This window comes from Hermetia illucens, chromosome 1, assembly GCF_905115235.1.
Source record: "Hermetia illucens chromosome 1, iHerIll2.2.curated.20191125, whole genome shotgun sequence".
Lineage (NCBI taxonomy): Eukaryota > Metazoa > Arthropoda > Insecta > Diptera > Stratiomyidae > Hermetia > Hermetia illucens.
Genome location: NC_051849.1, coordinates 203285057 through 203302923, shown reverse-complemented (window position 1 = coordinate 203302923; position 17867 = coordinate 203285057). Strand labels below are relative to the sequence as shown.

Here is a 17867-nt window from a genome sequence, read left to right as displayed (position 1 = left end):
AAAATCAACAACAAGTGCATCCTAAAAAGCTCACCAATGACCAGTAATTGGTCCAAGATTACGATGAATATTCTAGAAGAAATCATTTGTGATGTTGTGCTACCTGCAGTCAGCTCAATGGCAATCTTTCATGGTACACTCCTTCTCTTCCATATAACTCCAGCACTTTTAAATTTAGTCGTTGATCGTTTCAATGGAAAGAAACGCAGTACAGAGATGCAACCCAGGTATCCACAAGCAATACCAGCAACTAAGCTTGGGTACTGTAACCTAGCATTCAAATAACAGAGAGTATGAGTGAAGAAACAAACAACAACACCAGTAACTTGCAGGTTACATTGATGTGGATCCCATGGCATAGTGAGACCGTAACTTCCATACCATCCATCTGCAAAGAAGTAACATACGCGCTTGGGGTTAGCCTCCGACTCGTCTCCATAGTATCGTATGGGGAACAGTTTTGGGGCCAGCTATAAACTGCGTACAGAACGTTATTACCAACAGTCTGCATCTTGGGGTCCATCACGGATGGTATCCAATATCTTCAATCTATAAGGAATAATAAGTAGTTCGAGATAGAAAATCTGCATCTTTTTTTTTCGCGCATCTTTACGGATTCGATCAGTAAAAGTGTACAAGTGCCTTGAACTGGGGCTGTAGGACGGATCTAAACAATCCAAGGAATATTGTGGTGTTGAAAGTTTCACAAACGGAAAATTTTATTGTTGAAGGTAAGTTTTGAGAAACGGATAGTGATTAATGAAAATCAGATGAATGATAGTGAATCCGGGTGGAAAAAGTTGAGAACTATATTTTCTGGTGAAATTGGCACAGATGCTTTAAGAGAATCAATCAAGGAAATATGGCAGTGAATAAGTTGTGGTATTCAAAGGAACCATGGTTTCGTAAAAATTAAAAAAGGAAACTTTAGAAGATTTTAATAATTAGAAATGGTCAGTTATATTCAAGTTTAACTATCGTGCGACAAACAATCTATAATTTAATCGGAAACTATCAACGTTAAGTCAGTCTGGTGTTTTGATATAATCTGGTGTTTGGGCTATTCTAAATGAGAGTTCCTTACACCGCAGTCTGATAAAGGAAAAAGCAAAAATCGATCAACCCATCATGCATTGTATTAAATTAAATTAAAAAAAATGGCAGACCTCTGGTATCTTTCTTTCTCAATTATTGTTTTTAATTTCATTAATTATTTTCCAGAGATCACATAAAATCAAGTGAAAATAACTATTTAAAAATCTTCATTTAAATCTATTAAATGTAAAAGATACTTTTATCTGAAGACAAATTATATTTACAATTCATCACGTTATCAAGGAAAACTTTCTCTGAAATCTAAAGATCGAAGACCGTTCAATGATCTTTTTTCAGTTTTCGTATTTTCTTCAATTAAGAAAATCGCGATCTATCAAAACATCCAAGATTAAGAGGAACATCCACTAATATCTTTATCATTATTTACATCTAAGATTAAAATTACGTGATCTCTCACAAACCAATTATAGAATTTATGCAATCGAAGCCGAAGACCTACCTCACTAATGATAATAGTGAGGAAATAACCTGCATTCACTGCTGGTGGGCCTAGCGGGCAGCAATTTTGATTTATTTTCGTAAAGCTGAAATTATAGCATTGAAATAATTTAGCCATGTAATTGATGGTTTGTTTAATTAACTATTTTATTTTGTAATATTGAAAAAGAAAATTAATTGGTGTTGAAAGCATTCCACGATATTGCATAGTTTCGCGCAAGAGACGAGTTGACTGTGACTTATCTAAGAGGAGTCATCATCATCAACGGCGTATCAACCGGTATCCGGTCTAGGCCTGCCTTAATAAGGAACTCCAGACATCCCGGCTTTGCGCCGAGGTCCACCAATTCGATAGCCTTAAAAGCTGTCCGTCGTCCTGACTTACGCCATCGCTCCATCTTAGGCAGGGTCTGCCTTGCCTTCTCTTTCTACCATAGATATTGCCCTTATAGACTTCTCGCGCTAGATCATTCTCATCCATACGGATTAAGTGACTCGCCGACCGCAAACTATTGAGCCGGATTTTATCCACAACTTGACGGTCATGGTATCACTCATAGATTTGGTCGTTATGTAGGCTACGGAATCGTCCATCCTCATCTACGGGGCCAAAAATTCTTCGAAAGATTCTTCTCTCGAACGCGATCAAGAGTTCGCTATTTTTCTTGTTAAGAACCCAAGTCTCCGAGGAATACATGAGGACTAGCAACATCATTCTCTTGTACAGCAAGAGCTTTGACCCAATAGGCCTTCATTGATGTGCAGCCCAAGATCTCGCCACGCCTGCTCGATCTTGGGGATCGGGTCGTTCTTCCCATGATGTCTATATCGTCAACATAGGCCAGTAGTTAGGTGGACTTAAAGAGGATCGTACCTCTTGCATTTACCTCAGCATCACGGATCACTTTCTCGAGGGCCAGGTTAAAGAGGACGCATGATAGGGCATCCCCTTGTCGTAGACCGTTGTTGATGTCGAATGGTCTTGAGAGTGATCCTGCTGCTTTTATCTGGCCTCGCACATTGGTCAGGGTCAGCCTAGTCAGTCTTATTAATTTCGTCGGGATACCGAATTTTCTCATGGCCGTGCATACTTTTACCCTGGCTATACTATCATAGGCGGCTTCAAAGTCGATGAAAAGATGGTGCAACTGATGTCCATATTCCAACAATTTTTCCACCGCTTGCCGCACAGAGAAAATCTGATCTGTTGCTGATTTGCCTGGAGTGAAGCCTCTTTGGCATGAACCAATGATGTTCTGGGCGTATGGGGCTATCCGGCCTAGCAAGATAGTGGAGAATATCTTATAGATGGTACTCATCAACGTGATACCTCTATAATTGCTGCACTGTGTGATACCTCCCTTTTTATGTATGAGACAGATAATGCCTCGTTGTCAGCCGTCAGGCATTGATTTGCTGTCCGACACGTTGAGCACAATTTGATGAACCACTTGGTGTAACTGGTCGCCTCCATATTTAACCAATTCGGCTGTAATTCCATCGGCTCTTGACGACTTATGATTTTTAAGCCGATGTATTGCGCGGACTGTTTCTTCTATACTTGGTGGTGGCAGTATTTGTCCGTCGTCTTTAGTTGGCGGGACCTCCAACTCGCCGATCTTCTGGTTGTTCAGTAGATCACCAAAGTACTCAACCCATCGCTCCTATATGCCCATTCTGTCGAAAACCAGATTCTTCTCTCCGTCTCGCAGGATGAGCATCGAGGTGAATAAGGCTTCATCCTGTTGACTTGCTGGTAAAACTTCCGCACCTGATGCGGTTGCTCCCTGTACTTTTTGAGTTCACAGATTTGTTGGTTCCCCCAGGCTTCCTTTTTCCGTCTGTGAAGTCGCTTCTCCGCTCGACGGAGTTCGTGATAAGTCTCTGCGCGTGCCCGCGTTCTTTGAGAATGCAACATTACTCAATATGCAGCGTTCTTCCGTTCCGTTGCTAGCTTACATTCATCGTCAAATCAGCCGTTCCGACTCCTTCTGCGGCTGGGGCCAAGTATGTTTGTGGCCATATCAATGATAATGTTCTTCAGGTGGTTGTGAAGATCATTTGTTGATGCTTCATCTCCAGAATCTCTGTTGACTGCGGTTATTGCGGCATCCATTTCCCTCTTCTAGGTGTCGCGGAGGGTCGTATCGTGGATGGCTTCAGTGTTAACTCTCACCTGATTGTCAGAGAGGATTCCGGGTGGTGTTGTTATTCGAGCTCGGAGCACCATGCCAACAGGATAGCGATCCGAGTCTATATAGGCCTCCCTATATGTCCTGACATTCATCAAGGCTGAAAGGTGGCGGCGTTCGATTTGGCCAATTTGATTGAAAGTGGTCCCGTCTGGAGAGGTCCATGTATGTTTGTTGACCGCTTTCTGCGCAAACCAGGTATTTCCAACAACCATTTCGTGTGACACTGCTAATTGAATAATCCGCAGACCGTTATCATTGGTATCCCTATGTAAGCTATGGGGAGCCGACGTTTCGCCTGAATACGGGCTCCGTCCCTACTTGACTGTTGAAATGATTCCGATATCATATCTGAGACAGGCTTCGAGGGTTCGTTCTACTGCCTCGTAGAAGATATCCTTGTGCAACTCTCCAGTTTCCTCTGTAGGGGCGTGAACGTTAATGAGGCTTATATTTCGAAACTTGCCTCGCAAGCGCAGAGTGCATAGCCGTTCACTAATGTTTTCAAAGCCGATAACAGCAGGTTTCATTTTTTGGCTGACTGAAAAACCTACTCCGAGCACATGGCTTACTGGATGGCCACTATAATATATGGTGTAGCGACTCTCTTCTCCAGGAAACCGGTCCCTCTCCAACGCATCTCCTGTAACGCTGTTACCTCAGCCCTATATTGGGACGGGGTATCGGCTAGCTGCTCAGCAGCTTCATCTCAGTACAGGGAGCGCACGTTCCATGAGAAAATGTGCAATCGTTATTCCTTTGTAGTTGCCGGGTTCGTCGTTGTGTTATCCGTCCAGTCTCCGTAACAAGTTGTTTTCCGTGTAGGGTTGTCAGCGCTACTTGACCCCCAACCTGGAGGACCAGTTGGTACAATTTGTCTCGTTTTTAGGCGCGGGAAACCCGCCTTCATCTTTCTCTGTCTGCAGCTTTTCGTTAAGAAAGAGCTCCCAGCGCTCACCAGGTTTTATGCTCCATCGTGGGTACGAATCCACGTTTTGCCCTGGGACCTATACTACCCTTTGACCATCAATTGATATGATATATATGATGATATATTACATCATATGAAGAGAGGTATAAAAGGAAACCAAAATTCAAAGATAAATTTTTTTTCAGTTAATTCACAACTTTCGATACATCAGAATTTTCCCTTGCTATAGGAAGTGCCACCTTCGCTTCCAAATATGATTCTTCCAATTTTCTTTCTGGTTCTCTGCCTCGCTTTTTGTGATGTCTCCACATTTTTTCTTTCCGCCTTCTGAATTCTTTCGATGTCAGATTTCTTGAGAGCGTCACAACAGAACTTCCCTGGCTCAATACCTACATGATGAGGACTCGACATCGGGCTATATTTCCGTCTTTGAAGGTAGATACCGCATCATAAACCCCAAACTCAAGAGTTTTCCTTGTTACAAAGGTGGTCTTTGGAACGCGAGCCCAAATGACATTATTGAAACTTTCGTTCGAGTTTTGGGTTCGGCCATGAACACACTTTCGGCCAGTTGACGAAATACAGGCTACACCCTGCTCGGGTGAAAATGTTTTGACATTTCAGAAATTTGCACCGAAATGGTTTGCATAGGCCATGAATGGGGTGCTCATTAGACGATACAATGTGGAAAAATATTGCCCAAACTCATCTTCTTTTTCTTCAGCCTTTTTCCCGTTCACAAGTGGAGTCGGCTCATTGTGATTGGTTTCACCATTTGGCTATATCGAATGCCTGATCTGAGTGCAATCTTGGGGCTTTTATTGCCCAAATTGCTTCTTTCATACTCTCAACTGTATTGTTTTCAGGTTGACGGTTAGCATTATCATAAAAATTTTGAATTTTAGTAATAGCTGCATCTGTCAACCTGTTTTTTCCTGCAATTGATTTTCCATCTTGGAGTTTTTTTTCCTCAACTTTGATTTTAAATTGAGAAGACCGGTCCCCATTCTTTTTTGCACATGGCCTATGCATTCCAACTTGCGTATTTCGAAATCTGGCCCATACGGTTTACTCTCAACAACAGAAAGAAAGCCTTTCGAACCTCCATAACCAAGGTGTGATCTCCCAAATATCTGTTTGGCCCCAGCAACTTTCATCGCCCCACTGGAGCCAATGAAATTTGCCTGACAGTCGCCATATGCTAATTTTTCAGTTTGCCAGAGCAATGGCAAAACTTTGACATTACTGCAACGTCAATGACCTAAAATAAAATACAATATAAAATTGTGACTCAAATAACTAGTTTTGTGATTCCCTTACCTTACAAGTATCAATGGAGGTCGCACGGACAACACCATTCAGGGAAGTGTGGCCTCTCTTTTGCCATGGGCCATCTAGAGCCACACTTATGTCCCTACAATTGTCGTTCGTTTCCACGGCTTCATTTACTGCATTCGCCATTGATCCCTTGGCCACCTCTTTGGCAGCAGAAGCTAAAATGCTGTCGTATGCAGCATATTTGGTGATGAGAGGAGGCAGGTTCATAAGGCCGCATAGGACCTTTACCGATAGGCGAACCTGACATTCAAAGTGTCAAAATCGGTTTGACCACCTAAAAGTAAAGCTGTCGTACTCCTCTAAATGGTGACTCCCTTTCGAGAAGGAAGAGGAAAACGATCTGTCTGAAAGGGAGGATTCCGGGGTATTCACCCTTTGATGTGCTTCCTGTACAGACCCTGTAATGGAAGGTCCGGGTGTTGGCTCTGGGGTAGAAGTTCGAGGTATCTGTTCCTGGCGTTTTTGGGGCCTTCTTCCCCTAAACACTCTTTCCCTTTTTTAAAAACACTTGTGCTTCGGGGCATCGCGAAAAACTAACATAAACTAATATTAAATGACGCGAAATAACACAAGTTGTTGAAACACGAGTTGAGGTTAGGAAGAACAGCGAGAATTTTTTCACAATTTTCATGTTGCTCTAAAAAAAAGAGTAGCATTTAGAATCATTCCTTCTACCTTAAATATTAAATATAGATTTATGAATAAACTGACAAAATTTCAATAAATTCGGATTAGTACTTTTCGGGGAAAAGGATCAAATATACGAGGTATTTTCCCATAAGGAAAAACTTGTTACCCACTCCCCTTAAACAGTTTGGAGGTAATTTCTAGTGACAATTTCTAGGAAAAAATCTTTTGGTTTCAAAACTCTAAGCATGTTATCAATCTCTTCATATTAAAGATACATTTTATTCATAACACCACGAAGAAAAGAAATTAGGGAAAGTTAATTAATTAATTCAAATTTCCAGTCCAGAGCAGTTGTCTAGAATCTTTTTATCTGAGCAAAGATTCTTCTTCTACAAAAAAGATTGAAATTTCATTCATTGTTTGATAGATTCTATATATATTTCTAGAGATTCTATCTAGATACTTTCTTATCTTGAAAGTGGGGTAAATACCATCACAATACCATTGGAAGATACCAATACAATTGGAAAATTAATTCAAGTTGAAGGCCTACAAGTAAAACCTTTGATAAGACTCAACAATTAGATGATTGTATCTTTTGAATTTAAGATAGAAATGATTACATTATCACCAACACCTTCTAAATATAAATCATCGAATCCCACAGCTTTCTGAACTAAGGCAAATTTCGTAACAATCTTTGCATAGTCTGAATCTCGATGGAGTGCTGTTCGGTGTGTGTGGAATTTAAAGATAAGAACTAAGTGACGGTGCTGACCACGACAAGGTAGAATCGCACCGCCGAAATAGCTCAGTTGGGAGAGCGTTAGACTGAAGATCTAAAGGTCCCCGGTTCAATCCCGGGTTTCGGCATATTTTGCCACTAAGTTAAGGTAAATTCATCTTAGATAATACCAAAAGATTCCAATGTTACTTAGTTCAGATTCAGAGCTAAATTTAGATAGATATGCTGAAGAGTGAAATTTCAAATATAGGTTGCGTGTAAGCGCCGTAGGTTAGGAGAATTATGTAGGCCTTTTGCATTTATAATTAATTAAAAAGATTTACCGCTGAGATATAATGGAATTATTACGATTTTGTACATTGAATACAAGACCAGCTAAATTTAAGGAACTTCAATAGAAAAGCGATTAGTGGAAAAAATTTTCTTTATTGGTGACGTTAAGGTCCATTCTGGATCTATTCAGGAAAGAATTTGAGGCTGCAGTTCTTATGCTAGTGTACTACTTGTGAACAATACCGAAGTATTTAACATCGTTGACCTAGGGTTAGTGACAGCAACTCCGCCTAAGTAATGGATGGACATCTTTCTCGACTGAGCCTAGTTTTGATTTTCTTCACCTTTATCCTTCGCCTTTTAAGCCTCTAGCGAATTCAAACTTGCTGTATCGTCAGCGAATGTAGAGGTTTTCAGACCACTGTCTTGTCATTAATGTCAGTCAGAGGTATTGCTTCAGGCCACCGCATAAACCTGTCGATGATTATGAGGCAATACTAGTACCCACGCGAGTCTGGCAAAGGGCAAATTATGTCGAGATGTATGGTGTGACAGTGCTTGATCGGCAGAGGGAATACGCCTACTTCCTTTTTTACGTGCTTGTTGATCTTACACTTCTGGCACGTGATGCATGTCTGGCCCAAGTGTTGTTCATGGACGCCAGAAATATTTCCGTCCTGATTCCTGGGTGCGCGTTTACTGCCCCAAGTCCCTTGTCTCAGGTCTCGCAGAGTAAGTAGGAGTTTGAGCTGAAAATAGGAACCTCCTTGAACTTGTATCTGGAATTTGTCCTCAGGCTCTGCGTCATCTTTCTGCGCCTCAGCGACGGCGGCGGGGACTGTAACCTTCGAGATTCGACATAAAGAGTCTGAAATGACATCTTTTCCACACACGTTTTGGTTGCCGGAAGTAGACTGGCTAATGAAGCTCATTTGCCGAAGTTGACGAAGAGACGCTTTGTCGGGCTTTTGCTTAAACGCGAAAGTAAGGCGCTTGTGGTCTGTGAACACAGTGAACGGCCTGCCCTCAAGGGAGAAACGGATGTATTGAATGGAGAGGAACACGGTCAGTAGCTTACGATCGTAGGTTCCGGCATTAGTGCATTGAAAACCTAAGTCAAATAGATTGTCATTATGCCTGACTGGTTTTTAATCAGTTTTCGTTTAATGAAGTCATGACCTGGGACTTACTTGGTATTGACTTGGTTTTTGACTGAGTGGATAATTAGCTTTGAGGGTTGGATTGTTTCGAAAAGAAGCTCAATGGATACCAGCTTTAGTTCACCTATTGATGAAGAACTGCGTCTACCGCTGTGTCTGAGGCATCGACGAACACGGCTAGGAGTGCATCTGATCGAGGAAATGTCAGAATTGTAGCATCAACAAGCTGTTCTTTGACAGTTTCATATCCCTAGACAGCCTCAATAGACAACGCAAACTCGCAGGTGTTATGAAAAAAGGTAAATGCGGGCCTCGCAAATTAATGGAAAGACCAAAAGCTACTTTGGAAATTTTGCCTGAGAGACGTAGATATCAACTTTTTCTCTATTCAGTTGCAATCCAAGGTAAAAAGGGAATTGTTTTGATAATCCTATATGAAAAAATTCAGGTTTGATCCAAATCAACCATCAAAGAAGGTTTTTGCTGTGTATCTGATGGGATTAGAAAATGGTGCATTTTGAGTTGCTAAAACTAAGCAGTTGCTTCAGAAAGGCTGAAGATGACAATTATTGGGCTGGGAGGGCTTATCTCATATGATATGGTACAGCCGTTCCTTATAACTAATTGTTTCCTCCGATGTAGCACGGACTTTTGGAACAGTCCTTCAATTTTTACGAAGAAATACAAATTGATTGTCTCAAAAGATGAGAAGTATCCGACATTTACCGCTAAGATCGGTGAACAAAGAATTGCTGTATCGTCAGCGACTGCAAAGGTTCTCAGGCCACTGTCTGTAGGAAGGTCTGAAGGTACAACACGGGGCCCAGTACACTATATTCTGGTATTCCTGTTCTTGTGCTTTGGCCCCAAGACGTAAAGGTTTCATGGTTTACCGAGGACTTCCGTTCTGCCATGGAATATCTTAAAATACGTTGCATACATTTTCCAAGCCTTAAGGTAATACTGATACCCGTATTAATGCATTGAAAACCTAAGTCAATCAGTTTTCCTGTAATGAGGTCATAACTTGGGGCTTTCTTGTTATTGACTTGTTTTTTGACTATATGGATAATCTGCTTGGTTTTGAGAGGAGTATATTTTTCTGCTATTCATGAACTAACTTTTCGAAGCTGAAAATTTGTTTGTCCACGGAGGCGGTTAACAATTATCGACTGCTGCCCCCTATTTGGTATGGTTTCTTGTCCAGAAGTTATCCCCCCCCCCCCCACTTTTATGCGAAATTCACATTGTGTCGGGCCTTTGCTTTCTTTAGTTGTCTTCTTAAGTGAGTACATATTAAAGCGCTGCTAAAGAGAACAAATGGCTCAAATTGGTTGCAACTCGTTTTTCTTTAAAGTGACTATCAACTGTTGCTTCCGCGAAGACGACCTATGTTTTTTACTATTCCCTCCTTGCTTGGCGCTTGGCGAAAAGCAGCTACTGGATCTTGTCAGATGACTTACGTCCTGGCTTTCTCTTGCTTTTTTTGAAACCTCAGGAGCTTTGCCTCTATCGGGTTCAGTTTTGAACACAAAAGATTTCAGCCAGATAATTATTTTGGTTGTTAACTTGTGAGAGTTTTTTCCGAAACCAAGAAGGTTAGATATTTTTACTAACAAGCGCAAATCCGCCTTATTGACTAGAGCTTGGCCAGAGCTGAAAATATTCGTTTTGAGAATGATGGGGTCCTAAGTCCACATCAACTTAATGCTGGACCGGACCAAATGGGGTGCAACTTACTCCCTCTTTCCTGGTCCACGACCCCTCGCTTAGGGCTTGTACCCAAACTTCTAAAAAAAGTCAAGCGATGACGGCTTTACGGTTTCTTACGTGGACCAGGAAAGAGGGAGTAAGTTGCTCCCTATTTGGTCCCGTCCAGCATTAAGTTGATGCGGACTTAGGACCCCATCATTCTCAAAACGAATATTTTCAGCTCTGGCCAAGCTCTAGTCAATAAGGCGGATTTGCGCTCAAGATAATTCGTAGTCATGTCGTGTTCTACGAATTATATAAAGGAGCACTCAACATCTGCGAGCCACTACGGTCACGCTGCTCCCAAGGCAGAGGTTAGGCAGCGTCTGACGATTTGCCTCTGCCCTGGTAAGAAACCGTAAAGCCGTCATCGCTTGACTAAATAATAGTCCGAGGAAAGAGCTTAGCACATCTCAGCAATCAGCAGTTCGCGATTTACCATAAGTTCCGAAACCGAAATTTGGTTTCTTGCTAACAGTGGGCCAATATAATTGATGTCCAATTTAAACAAAATCCAGATCGTTTTCCCGGTTCGACTCAGTGCACAACTGTTTTCCTTCCAGATGGATTTTTGAAATTACCAGCATATCAACTTTGTTTTCCAGTAGGAAATGAAAAATCCCCAGTTTCCTGGACCGCCGTTTTCTACTGAAAAGGGTCTGCAGCATTTGCGTTTGGTTGGACATAATCTTGTATAATATATTCAGCATTAATGTAACAAAAAGTTTCTCTAGATTTTAGGAAGTGTTGCTTACCGATAAATACTGTTGTGGAGTCCCATTTGATGTTTCAACAGTGCTGTACCATCAGACATTTACCAGACACACAAAAAGAACTCATTTCAGGCTCCTTTGGGAGCTGTCAAGCAGTTAAGGTTAATGCTTCAAGTTTATTCGTTTCTTGAAAATGGAGGCTCAGGCCTGACGAGACGGGGGACTTTTATCCATTTTATGGATCACCCCTTTAGTTGGATCCAATAATACTCAGATAAAAAAGTATCGGTGGGTTCCACTTGTCCGATACTGCTCTACGAAAAAATTGAATCTGATGTCCACCACTGATGTCCACTATGTCTAACAGGGTTTTGAAAGTGTTCTCCTTCCGTTTTGAATAACAATGGTAAGCCACATATTGGTATGGATCGGTTTTCTGTGTGAAATCAAAAGATAGAGCATAGAAATCCACAATAAGCTTAATACATTAGGCCCCGGATTATTTAGCCATACCATCGAAGACGCCTCTGGCATAGCTTCATCAAAATGGGTGCAGCTCATAGAGACTCCGTCCAGCTGATTATGAAACCTACTTAGTGCCAAGATCTAAGTATAGTCAGCTCATAATCCTAGCGACTCCGCTTTACCTAAAACGATTCACCTCAGATAGTCAACGTTCATGTATTCTGTATGGTTCCTTTCTGGGGTATATTTCTGGAAAAGACCTAGTTTATTAAGAGGTCCTGCAGGTAAAACTTGATATCTTTCAGCTTTTCCTAATCTCCTATCTTTATAGACCGTCCATTGCCTGCTACAAATTCCCAAAACTCACAAAAGCAAGTATCAAATATGCAGTTTACGAGTATTAGCAACAGCGCATACTAGCAACTATCATTCTGAAATTGCACTAAGTGTTACGACCGGCTCTAGTAGTTAATAAAGTGTACTACGTTCACTGAGAAAAACAACCAACCTAAATTTTTATATTTTTAAATGTAGATGATTTAACCTGAACAGGACTTCGCATATGCTAGACCCATGTGCCGCGATTGAGGAGTAGGGTTAGCTCGATTGGATAAGACTCATCATTTCTCTCGGTCATTAACTTGGCAAACTTGGAGTTGAAAAAATTTTAGGTCACCAGGTTGACCTGCGAAGCTGGTTCAGATGATATACGCGGTCAGATCACAGAGAGAGGGGTTGAAATCACCAAACTAGGGACCGTTCAATAAACAAAATTTTCTTTATGTAAAAAAGCAGATCGGGTGGCTGACTTTCATCCAACTCGGCCACCACACCTGGCCTTTTGTTGAATCCAATATACAGATACAAACCTAAAGTTTTAATGACAATTTACTTCCTTATTGGGACTACTTCTACTTTTGATATATGTAGAGTACAAAGAAATGTTCGAATGCCTCAGATACAAGATTATTATGGTGTTTAGCACTGGAGAGCTAAAGAACTCCGCCAGCACGACTACAGGTTTTAATCGGACAACTCAATTAACCGTCCAAGCTATGATGATGACTCAGAGTGCGTATTTTCTCTCTGAGGGTGGGGTTCGAGGTAGCGAACGATATAATCGGAAAACGTAATGAGAGCTCACATATCAAGGGGAATCGCGGTCTCTTTCAATTGAGATGAAGAAAATTAAAGGAGGCCAGGAACATGTGGTTATAGAAACTGAGAGTGAAAGGAACAAGACCCTTCTGAAATAAGCTAGATTCAAGAAGAGTATACACAGTAGGAGCAACTTCAGCGGCAAAAGGCACGGAATCTCATTGTGCACCTTTCGAGTGGGGACGAGGTAGGTAAGTTGTTGTGTTACTTCATCTTATCCTAGTATGAAACGGATGCATCCGAAAGATTGATCTTGGATCTACTTATTTCCTCCTCATTTCCTAGGAGAGCAAACATAGATCTATTGCCGAAAATGTTGGACGTGTTTGCTTCCGCCAAGCTTCATATAGAGGAATTTTGAAGCATCATTCGCTCAGTGATTCTATTAAGACCCTTAAGATTAGATTAGTCGACAGAACATTGAAGACGCCGAGCAATTTGTCATGTGTTATCCAAAACCTCCAAATTCAACTATTTCAACAGCAACATCAATATGAAACTGTTCCGCACCAACGTTACCTTTGTGCCACTACATGGTATTAGCAGACGAAAAGTGACTGTCATTGTTTCTTGACAGCTGCAAATTTTTATCTACTTAAATTTTGTGTGGTGTCATTGAAGTATTTTGGCTTGAGGCAATAACAAGCTTCGGCGTATGGGTCGTACAAACGTGGATGTGCTGACGAAAAGACCGTAGTGGAGTGGATAGGTGGCACATGAAGAAAGGACAACAACTCAATTGCAGGTTATGCCACCCAGTGGAACCCACTATGAAGATAGACAGCGATTGATGAGAAGTGCAAGTTTCTCTGAAAATTGTGTGGTGAGTCCAAGCACATTGTCAGGAACCGACAGTGATGGCGTGGTAGTATGGTCGACGTGCGATGCCCCACACAGGAGTTTATGGTAATCATCATATAAATTGTGCGATCACCGCATTTTTAAAATGCCTTCATCAAGTCAATGGAAAATTACATGGTGTAGCCCTGGAGAGCATTGATAAAATCAAGTTGTAATGACTTAAGTAGATTGTGGGATGGCCAAAGACCATCCTAGTTTGTAAAAGTCAAAAAGGAAGGCAAAAATATTGCAAATACCTAAAATGAGGACCGTAATGGTCCGCCTGCAAATACTTAAGTATCCCCTCTGCATAGGCTTGCACGCCTTTATGCTAGCGAGGCTCGGGAATGTGGGGCGTCTTTTTAGATACTCCAGTCATGTGTCATTTTTAAGGTTTTGTGTAGAAACAAACCTTATTAAAATCGGTTTATTGTCTGTCTGTCAGTCTGTCATACGGAAACGGTTGTTGTGATTGACACCAAATTTGGTAGAAAAGTGGGAACTATGAACGCTCATGTATCAAATGAGTTACATCATTCTATGTCGAATTTAGCGGTGCAGGGGCGCATATATGTAAAGGGGGCTGTCAATTTTTTTTCACCAAATATAGTCATGTGAGGGTATCAAATGAGAGATCTCGATTAGTACCGAATACGGTTAGTATCCGGTCGTAGTTTTGACATTTGTTGGAACGGTGGGGAGTGCGGCGAGTCAAAAGTGACCATTTCTTTCCCGGACTCATTCTCAGAAACTACCCAACCGAAAAATCGGAAAAGATCAAGAAGCTGTTACTATATGGTGCCTAGGCTCCGAAATACTCTCCACCCCGATATCTGTTCAAATAGAGTTAATAATAGTATGTTCCTATAATTTTTAGTAATTGACTGTGAGCCCCCCCCCTCTCTTCTAATTTCATGCTAGAATCACCCAACGTTGTAGACTGTAGCATAGAACATGATTCTACCAAGTTTGGTGGAAATCGCACTATTACTATCAAATTTATAAGAGGTCAAAGTCGTTGCTTCAGTACAAATTCAACACTTTGAATGTCAGAATCATGCGGAAGTGGATATCCTCTCATATATTACGTGGTAGGTTCTAATGAGACAAATGTCCACCCAAATGTTCCAATAAAAGGAATACACAAAACCTTTCATACCTGAAGCGTCTGGCTTCCCGTTTCCTGACTTGTTTAAGATTTGAAGTGTCATTTAAGCGATGCGTGGGTCCGCACCGAAACATGAAATATAAAAAGCGGAATACTACTGAAACCTCACCGAAAACACATACGAAGCTAAAGGTGAAAATATAAAAATGCTGGCAAGGGGGCGCGTGTTGAGCCGTGATACTGGAAACCAGAGCGCTGCGATTGAGAAGAAAAATCCACGTCAAACACATCCTAAATTTATGTTCTGATAATTGATGTTTTGTCTATTGGTATCTTCATGCCATCAAAATGGAAGATTTCTTATTGTTTGGGTGAGTCCTGTGCAATTTAAGGAGGAGAACGAGTCCTCAAATCAAAGAATTAGCGTTGTTCTCTTGGTTGACTTCGACCAACTAGGATGGTTTTTGACCATCGCCTATGGATTGGGCGATGATCAGAAACCATCCTAGTTTTAACAAATGGCGCCCAACGTGGGTTTCTACGTTTGTTAGGTTTTATGTCGGTGGAAGTTTGCGTTTTCCAGTTCCCATCTTTGTTTTCTGGGGTATTGAAGAGATAGAAAGACAGCAATTTTTCAACTCTTGTTCTCAGCTGAATGTTCCTGGGCTTCATTTTCCCAGCAACTTTTAAGTATTACAAAGTCTATACCCAACAGATAACTTGTCCGGAACGTTGATTTTCCAGTAGCGTATGTTTTCAGGTGTAGGGGACTGGCGTAAGAGCTGTCTGAGTGACACAAATTTCCTCTTTTATAATAAACTGACAAGTATGTTTGCCACCAATTTTTTGGGAGAAACCCTGCAAGGAGGTTGTATTGTAGGTGGTGATACACATTGGGTTATTGTTACCAGCGTATTGTGCATATTTTGTAGATGATGGTATTCCCGCCAGGGTTTGAGGCACGGTTAAGACTTCGGCGATTGCAGCATTAAATGAGGTAGTCACTGTCAGATTTACCAGTCACCATAGAGTTTTATCACACTCAGGTCTATAACAACGTGATCTACTTCTTGTGAGCCTATACGATAGGGTTTCTTAGGAAGGTTTTAACTATGGAGCCCAAAAACCCTAAACTTTAAGCAAGACTTGATGTATTTGGGTGAAGCGTACACAGACCAAATCACTTTCGCCTCCGAATCAAGAGCTGTTGGATAGTCTGAAAATTTCTAAAGAACTCATTGGCACCCACATACCATAAATCTGTTTAAGGTGAAGAGATACGTTCTCAATTAAGATGTGTGCAGTAGATGCATAGTAGGTGATTCAGCATAGAAAAACATAGCACTTGGACTCATTTTCCCTCAGCTCGCCAACGAGGACGAGTATTCAATTGTTATTGGGAGCACTAATAAGTCATGTTACAATAGTTAGCATAGCTACTCGTAGAGCTTTTCCATATCTCTCTCAACAATACATCGAGGCCCATTTTAATTACAGCACATCGTGTTCTTTTAGACGATTTCCAATTGGCAGCTATCATCCAGTGTCTTTACATGCGATCTTACTTGTCTCATTGACCTGGTTAGCCGGTCGTCACCAGCTCTGTATAGCCTGCACAATGTCGGTGACATCGTCAAGTAAATCTTCTCTTTTGCTTACTTTACTTGTATGGTTCCATATAACTTTCTGGCCACAAGCACTCATCACGTATGTTTACTACCTAAGTGCATCACACTATGCCGCCGTAGACTATCTAAAGCACCTGTAAAGATACGTATGAACACTCATACCTGGTTTTCACAGGTAAAAAGTGCGTCAGGTACACTTTGGCACGCTGTTTCAGTTTTTCTTTTTCATTCTATTTTTTTTTTCTTTTTTATTTATCTCTTTCCGTGGTGCGGATGGTCGATGATCCGCCGATTGGCACTTACTCCGTAATGACTGTGTTTCTGGGGCAAATCAACTAACGCCCCGGACATATGCGGGTTATGAATTTACTTGCGGGCTTATTCGGATGATAGTGAAATTCTTTATGTGAAATCTACCGCTGACGTCGCACTGTAAACATTATGGCAGACAGGGAGCTGAAAAACTCGTTTAATTTATACATATCGTCTTTAGCGACAATAATTGTAAGTCTTAATATAGGTGGGGAAGCGAATTTTATTGGACACACTCCATTCATACTGGACGAATTAAAAATGAATTTTATTTTATTTTTTCTTGGTTTGGTATCATTTGGCACTACAACATGGACCTACTTTGCAATTCGAAATAAATTTGGCTAACAAAAATGACCCAGATTGGACGGACTTTAGTAAAATCTTTAGGCGAACTTTATGGAAAGCAGGGTCAAGTCCAGAAACCTGTTTGATCGCTTTCATCGTACCATGGAGAATAAATTTGTTACTCATTCTATAATATTTGGGAAATATTTTCAGAAAACTGTTGAAAGCCTCCTCAATCCAGTTCTCAGAAATTATGGAAAAATTGAATGAAATGTTATGAAAATACTACAAAAGGAATCTCAGGAGAGTCATCCATTGAATACACCCTTTCTAGCGTGCTACACCTTCGAATAATTAACACTACCTCCCTTATTTATATACCAATCCAGGGCATCCACCAATCAGAGGAACTGGGTTTTTCCGGAATTATATACCGACAGACAAACAAAACACACCGAGCAATCATGAATGACCAACAGACCAACTTTATTTCAATTCAATGAGTCCACCAAGCCCTTCATTTTCTCTACTATTTCCCAAAGATACCCTAAACTCTGATGGAAAATACTCGTAATTACTGACCTAAATTTCGAACCTGAATGCATGCAAAGTATTCGAACTGTTCAGTACAATTAGCATAAAAATCACTCAAGATACCCACAATGGCTAACATGAGCGTGAGTAAACTGTTTTTAATTGAATTAATTAAAAGATACCTCTAAAGAGTATTTCACCCATACAAATAAATTAGAATAACAAAAGTAATACTTGACTCATGCA

At 41.0% G+C, this 17867-nt stretch overlaps 1 protein-coding gene and 1 non-coding gene across 2 annotated transcripts in view; both read left to right on the top strand.

Annotated features, from left to right (window-relative positions):
* Nucleotides 1–478: 478 nt before the first annotated feature.
* LOC119646708 overlaps nucleotides 479–17867 on the top strand; it is a 40818-nt gene continuing 23429 nt past the window's right edge. Inside the window, exon 1 of the mRNA XM_038047286.1 lies at nucleotides 479–731. The gene's annotated coding sequence lies outside the window, so the exon portion shown is untranslated. The remainder of the gene's footprint in view (nucleotides 732–17867) is intronic.
* Trnaf-gaa lies at nucleotides 7446–7518 on the top strand. The gene has a single exon. It is a non-coding gene; the product is annotated as a tRNA-Phe (tRNA).